The sequence below is a fragment of the Schistocerca americana genome, unplaced genomic scaffold, assembly GCF_021461395.2.
Source record: "Schistocerca americana isolate TAMUIC-IGC-003095 unplaced genomic scaffold, iqSchAmer2.1 HiC_scaffold_297, whole genome shotgun sequence".
Lineage (NCBI taxonomy): Eukaryota > Metazoa > Arthropoda > Insecta > Orthoptera > Acrididae > Schistocerca > Schistocerca americana.
The window spans coordinates 20,001-27,500 of record NW_025726013.1 but is presented as its reverse complement, the minus strand read 5'-3'; the positions used below and the strand labels follow the sequence as shown (position 1 = coordinate 27,500).

Genomic DNA, 7,500 nt, shown 5'->3' with positions numbered 1-7,500 from the left:
AACCGCCCAACTCGCAACTCCAGCGGATGAACGGCGGACTTTTCCCGCAGTCGCAATGTGCAATCCACCCCTATAACATGCGTTTCATGAAGAGTTATCTCCAATATGCGACATTCCCGCTGTCCCTATACATGAGCTGCGGGCTGTACCAGTTACGAGCTAGAGACGCGACCGCGTTGCTCTCTGTACGAATGCCGATGCTGAGCGGTCAGCTAGGAGGCGCTCCATCCATGTCGGTACCGGTGAGCGTTGCACTCGCAGTCGCAAGAACGTACGGCAAGTATATTACCTGGAAGAGTCAATGACAGTCCACGCCTCCCTGCGTGGGAAGAGTCTTTCTAGGCCATGACCCACCGGAAGGGCGCAGCGTCCCCCACCCCAGACATGTGACGTCACACCATCGGTATTGACGACTAGACTGATTCCTTATAATCATTTGCCATACACCGGTGGAAGCTGCCGAGACGAGTAACTACATAGCGGGCTCGCCGTGTCACTAATGTACAGAGATACAACAGTTTCGACTGGAACCGGATTAAACGTATACACGGCGCTGATTAGTAATAGATAGAGCCATCAGAATACAGATAATGTATACAACTGTCCGTATACATGCTGAAAGACTCTGCTCACAATCACAACCACACGTCAGCCACACACCCTTATCACGCACTACTCTCTGCCTGTAACACGCACACAGACAATATGTAAGCACCAGCATGGAACAACACCCAGTGCATCCTCTCCGCCACATTAGACAATCCACACTGTCATAACCAGACTGGGAGGTCCACTCAGAAAACAGAATATCCCACCCACCCGACAACCACCATTGCTCAGCCAAGCCACCAACACCCACACATGTCCTACACAGGGGTGCACCCAACATCACAATACTGCCTCCTCTCACAGCACACAAACAATGGCAGGAATGAAAGACACAGGTCTGCCACAAGCATGGAATGAGAGCGCCGCCTGTCATGAGCCAAAGGTGCATCCTGACGTGGCAAATCAGATGATGCCGCAGGCATCCACTTACTATAATCACAATCAACAAACCGGCCGCCCCGCCCCGCCCCCCATTAAACCTTTCCTTACAACAATGTGTACCTTAACCTAACCTATATCGTACCGTAACCTAACCTATATCGTACCGTAACCTAACCTATGTCGTACCGTAACCTAACCTATGTCGTACCGTAACCTAACCTATGTCGTACCGTAACCTAACCTATGTCGTACCGTAACCTAACCTATGTCGTACCGTAACCTAACCTATGTCGTACCGTAACCTAACCTATGTCGTACCGTAACCTAACCTATGTCGTACCGTAACCTAACCTATGTCGTACCTTAACCTAACCTATGTCGTACCTTAACCTAACCTATGTCGTACCTTAACCTAACCTATGTCGTACCTTAACCTAACCTATGTCGTACCTTAACCTAACCTATGTCGTACCTTAACCTAACCTATGTCGTACCTTAACCTAACCTATGTCGTACCTTAACCTAACCTATGTCGTACCTTAACCTAACCTATGTCGTACCTTAACCTAACCTATGTCGTACCTTAACCTAACCTATGTCGTACCTTAACCTAACCTATGTCGTACCTTAACCTAACCTATGTCGTACCTTAACCTAACCTATGTCGTACCTTAACCTAACCTATGTCGTACCTTAACCTAACCTATGTCGTACCTTAACCTAACCTATGTCGTACCTTAACCTAACCTATGTCGTACCTTAACCTAACCTATGTCGTACCTTAACCTAACCTATGTCGTACCTTAACCTAACCTATGTCGTACCTTAACCTAACCTATGTCGTACCTTAACCTAACCTATGTCGTACCTTAACCTAACCTATGTCGTACCTTAACCTAACCTATGTCGTACCTTAACCTAACCTATGTCGTACCTTAACCTAACCTATGTCGTACCTTAACCTAACCTATGTCGTACCTTAACCTAACCTATGTCGTACCTTAACCTAACCTGTATTGCGCCTTAACCTAACCTGTATTGCGCCTTAACCTAACCTGTATTGCGCCTTAACGTAACCTGTATTGCGCCTTAACGTAACCTGTATTGCGCCTTAACGTAACCTGTATTGCGCCTTAACGTAACCTGTATTGCGCCTTAACGTAACCTGTATTGCGCCTTAACGTAACCTGTATTGCGCCTTAACGTAACCTGTATTGCGCCTTAACGTAACCTGTATTGCGCCTTAACGTAACCTGTATTGCGCCTTAACGTAACCTGTATTGCGCCTTAACGTAACCTGTATTGCGCCTTAACGTAACCTGTATTGCGCCTTAACGTAACCTGTATTGCGCCTTAACGTAACCTGTATTGCGCCTTAACGTAACCTGTATTGCGCCTTAACGTAACCTGTATTGCGCCTTAACGTAACCTGTATTGCGCCTTAACGTAACCTGTATTGCGCCTTAACGTAACCTGTATTGCGCCTTAACGTAACCTGTATTGCGCCTTAACGTAACCTGTATTGCGCCTTAACGTAACCTGCATTGCGCCTTAACGTAACCTGCATTGCGCCTTAACGTAACCTGTATTGCGCCTTAACGTAACCTGTATTGCGCCTTAACGTAACCTGTATTGCGCCTTAACGTAACCTGTATTGCGCCTTAACGTAACCTGTATTGCGCCTTAACGTAACCTGTATTGCGCCTTAACGTAACCGATATTGCGCCTTAACGTAACCTATATTGCGCCGTAACGTAACCTATATTGCGCCGTAACGTAACCCACATTGCCCCTTAACGTAACCCACATTGCCCCTTAACGTAACCCACATTGCCCCTTAACGTAACCCAACACACGTTGGGCCTTAACCCAACACACGTTGGGCCTTAACCCAACACACGTTGGGCCTTAACCCAACACACGTTGGGCCTTAACCCAACACACGTTGGGCCTTAACCCAACACACGTTGGGCCTTAACCCAACACACGTTGGGCCTTAACCCAACACACGTTGGGCCTTAACCCAACACACGTTGGGCCTTAACCCAACACACGTTGGGCCTTAACCCAACACACGTTGGGCCTTAACCCAACACACGTTGGGCCTTAACCCAACACACGTTGGGCCTTAACCCAACACACGTTGGGCCTTAACCCAACACACGTTGGGCCTTAACCCAACACACGTTGGGCCTTAACCCAACACACGTTGGGCCTTAACCTGCTCTGTAATTGTCATACGACGCGTTAAATTAGTGTAGTGTTGCCTAACTGCAACCCCCGCAATATAGTTTGCTACTCGCACTGCCCGGTCCCCAGTGTATCGCTTCATGTTAAACACCTTGCAGCTATACACTGTAATGTGGATGGCAGCAGGACGTACATGCTCAATGCCCTTTGCAGTTGTTCATTGGCATTTGCAGTTGTTCATTGGCATTCGCATGTGCGAAGCACTTAGCCTACGCTGTGGTACGGCCTGTGTCAACTGTCCGCTGATGTTGTACGTCCAAATCACACACTGTACTGCACATTGGTCCTCATGTACTGAATGATACATCGTGGTACATGTGACCGTACAACGACTGCGCCAACAACGGCGAACCATGCGGTCCAAATGTTGTGCACTCAGCTACGTGTCGTCTCCCTATAAGAGCTGGATTGCAGTGTGGTATGCCCTGGATGGCGATCAGCATGAGCCGTCTGTTGATGTAGTGGCGCGTGTTGTCAGACGTAGTCGTCTCTTCTCACACACCGTGATAGCATGGTGCACTGCGTTCCACATCTGCGACATGCGACAGAGGCCGGTTGACAGTCGTTCGCGCAATGGACATCGCATACGTACGGGGGCCACCTTCCACGTGTTCGCGAAGCGTGCACATGTTGTTGCGTGTATGTGGGCAGACATAGTGTGTCGTGACACCTGACACAGGCATGCAACAATCGTTGAATTTGCAAATGGCGATGGACGCCTACGTTTGCTGGTGACGTTATGCAAATGAACAACTGGTAAACCGTTGTGGTGCGGTTGTTCTCGCTAGAGGTGAATCAGTGATGGCGACGATCGGTTGAGCTACCAACCGGTTGTTCCAGCGATACCCACCATGCCCACGAACGTGAATGGCATCTGGGTGTGAAGCGATACGCGGCGGTGGCTGGGTGGGACCGTCCCCGGCCGGTGAGGGGGGGCCTCCCGGCGTGCTGGCCGCGCGGTGCGTGGGCGCACGCGCTACAGCCGGCTGGTGGGGGCGGCCAGTGGCAGGCGCGCCGGCCGACGGAGGCGGCAGGCGGCGCAGCTGCGCGCCGGCGCACCCTGCACGCGGCGCCGTGCGGCCAAAGTAGGTCCTCGCGGGCCCGGTGCGAAGCGCGGTGGACATCTGCAGTGTGCTGGTCCGATTGAGGACTGTGTGCGCTGAGGATGCGCCGCCGCCCGGCGCTCGGCGCCGCGACGCCGTCTGCTGCTCGGTCGCCTCTGCGGTTCTCGCAGGTGGTTTGTATCGCAGCTGTGCGGACGTGTTGGCGCGTGCGCTGTGCTGGGAGAGTTCGCTTCGGCACCCAAGTGGGGCTTTTGTCCTTCTGTGGCGCTGGCGTTGGAGCTGCCGGTCACCGTAGGTGGCGCGTGTTGTCTCCCGCCGGCAATGCCACGACAGCACGCTCCCGGGCCTCTGTCGGCAGCGGCAAGCTCAGTTGGGAGCACGGGTGGTCGCACCTAAAGCGTCTACTCGCCAAACTCCGGGCGATTGCGCCTCTCTCGAACCCGACCAAGTACTTAGGACGGCGCTGCGCGCCGCCGGGACCTGAGAGGGTTTCGAGGTGTATTGTGCAGGGGAGCTCAGCCTCCTCCTGTTTGCAGAATAATTGAGCGGACGCTTGCGTGTTCGCGCGGGCCCCCGGGACACACTCCCGGGCGGCCGGCTGCTCAGCTCTAGTTGACGCAGCTCCCTGGTTGATCCTGCCAGTAGTCATATGCTTGTCTCAAAGATTAAGCCATGCATGTCTCAGTACAAGCCGCATTAAGGTGAAACCGCGAATGGCTCATTAAATCAGTTATGGTTCCTTAGATCGTACCCACGTTACTTGGATAACTGTGGTAATTCTAGAGCTAATACATGCAAACAGAGTCCCGACCAGAGATGGAAGGGACGCTTTTATTAGATCAAAACCAATCGGTCGGCTCGTCCGGTCCGTTTGCCTTGGTGACTCTGAATAACTTTGGGCTGATCGCACGGTCCTCGTACCGGCGACGCATCTTTCAAATGTCTGCCTTATCAACTGTCGATGGTAGGTTCTGCGCCTACCATGGTTGTAACGGGTAACGGGGAATCAGGGTTCGATTCCGGAGAGGGAGCCTGAGAAACGGCTACCACATCCAAGGAAGGCAGCAGGCGCGCAAATTACCCACTCCCGGCACGGGGAGGTAGTGACGAAAAATAACGATACGGGACTCATCCGAGGCCCCGTAATCGGAATGAGTACACTTTAAATCCTTTAACGAGTATCTATTGGAGGGCAAGTCTGGTGCCAGCAGCCGCGGTAATTCCAGCTCCAATAGCGTATATTAAAGTTGTTGCGGTTAAAAAGCTCGTAGTTGGATTTGTGTCCCACGCTGTTGGTTCACCGCCCGTCGGTGTTTAACTGGCATGTATCGTGGGACGTCCTGCCGGTGGGGCGAGCCGAAGGCGTGCGACGCGCCTCGTGCGTGCTCGTGCGTCCCGAGGCGGACCCCGTTGCAATCCTACCAGGGTGCTCTTGAGTGAGTGTCTCGGTGGGCCGGCACGTTTACTTTGAACAAATTAGAGTGCTTAAAGCAGGCAAGCCCGCCTGAATACTGTGTGCATGGAATAATGGAATAGGACCTCGGTTCTATTTTGTTGGTTTTCGGAACCCGAGGTAATGATTAATAGGGACAGGCGGGGGCATTCGTATTGCGACGTTAGAGGTGAAATTCTTGGATCGTCGCAAGACGAACAGAAGCGAAAGCATTTGCCAAGTATGTTTTCATTAATCAAGAACGAAAGTTAGAGGTTCGAAGGCGATCAGATACCGCCCTAGTTCTAACCATAAACGATGCCAGCCAGCGATCCGCCGCAGTTCCTCCGATGACTCGGCGGGCAGCCTCCGGGAAACCAAAGCTTTTGGGTTCCGGGGGAAGTATGGTTGCAAAGCTGAAACTTAAAGGAATTGACGGAAGGGCACCACCAGGAGTGGAGCCTGCGGCTTAATTTGACTCAACACGGGAAACCTCACCAGGCCCGGACACCGGAAGGATTGACAGATTGATAGCTCTTTCTTGATTCGGTGGGTGGTGGTGCATGGCCGTTCTTAGTTGGTGGAGCGATTTGTCTGGTTAATTCCGATAACGAACGAGACTCTAGCCTGCTAACTAGTCGCGTGACATCCTTCGTGCTGTCAGCGATTACTTTTCTTCTTAGAGGGACAGGCGGCTTCTAGCCGCACGAGATTGAGCAATAACAGGTCTGTGATGCCCTTAGATGTTCTGGGCCGCACGCGCGCTACACTGAAGGAATCAGCGTGTCTTCCTAGGCCGAAAGGTCGGGGTAACCCGCTGAACCTCCTTCGTGCTAGGGATTGGGGCTTGCAATTGTTCCCCATGAACGAGGAATTCCCAGTAAGCGCGAGTCATAAGCTCGCGTTGATTACGTCCCTGCCCTTTGTACACACCGCCCGTCGCTACTACCGATTGAATGATTTAGTGAGGTCTTCGGACTGGTACGCGGCATTGACTCTGTCGTTGCCGATGCTACCGGAAAGATGACCAAACTTGATCATTTAGAGGAAGTAAAAGTCGTAACAAGGTTTCCGTAGGTGAACCTGCGGAAGGATCATTACCGACTAGACTGCATGTCGTTCGATGTGCGTGTCGTGTCGCGCAACACGCTACCTGTACGGCTCGCAGTAGCCGTGCGCCGCGTGCGGAACCACGCGTGCTTCTCAAAACTAACGCCAATGTTGTGTGGTACGAGCGCTGAAGCGCTGGAGCGGCTGGCCTGCGGCACCTGGCGCCTGGCGCCGGTTTTGAATGACTTTCGCCCGACTGCCTGTCCGCTCCGGTGTGGAGCCGTACGACGCCCATCGGCCGTGAGGCCGTTGGACACAGAACGCTTGAACAGGGGCCGCCACACGCCTACGTCCCGCCTATGCAACTGTCTTGAAAGAGACAGTGGAAACTAAGAAAAGATCACCCAGGACGGTGGATCACTCGGCTCGTGGGTCGATGAAGAACGCAGCAAATTGCGCGTCGACATGTGAACTGCAGGACACATGAACATCGACGTTTCGAACGCACATTGCGGTCCATGGATTCCGTTCCCGGGCCACGTCTGGCTGAGGGTCGGCTACGTATACTGAAGCGCGCGGCGTTTGCCCCGCTTCGCAGACCTGGGAGCGTCGCGGCCGCCTGTGGGGCCGGCCGCGCCTCCTGAAACGTGCGATGCGCGCCCGTCGCCTGGCGGTTCGCATACCGGTACTTACTCGGTAGCGTGCACAGCCGGC

General features: G+C 53.0%; 2 non-coding genes across 2 annotated transcripts; both read left to right on the top strand.

Annotated features, from left to right (window-relative positions):
* Positions 1-4,926: 4,926 nt before the first annotated feature.
* On the top strand, positions 4,927-6,836 carry LOC124579166. Its single transcript, XR_006972887.1, has one exon. It is a non-coding gene; the product is annotated as a small subunit ribosomal RNA (ribosomal RNA).
* Positions 6,837-7,187: 351 nt separating this feature from the next.
* LOC124579165 lies at positions 7,188-7,342 on the top strand. The gene has a single exon (XR_006972886.1). It is a non-coding gene; the product is annotated as a 5.8S ribosomal RNA (ribosomal RNA).
* Positions 7,343-7,500: the final 158 nt, after the last annotated feature.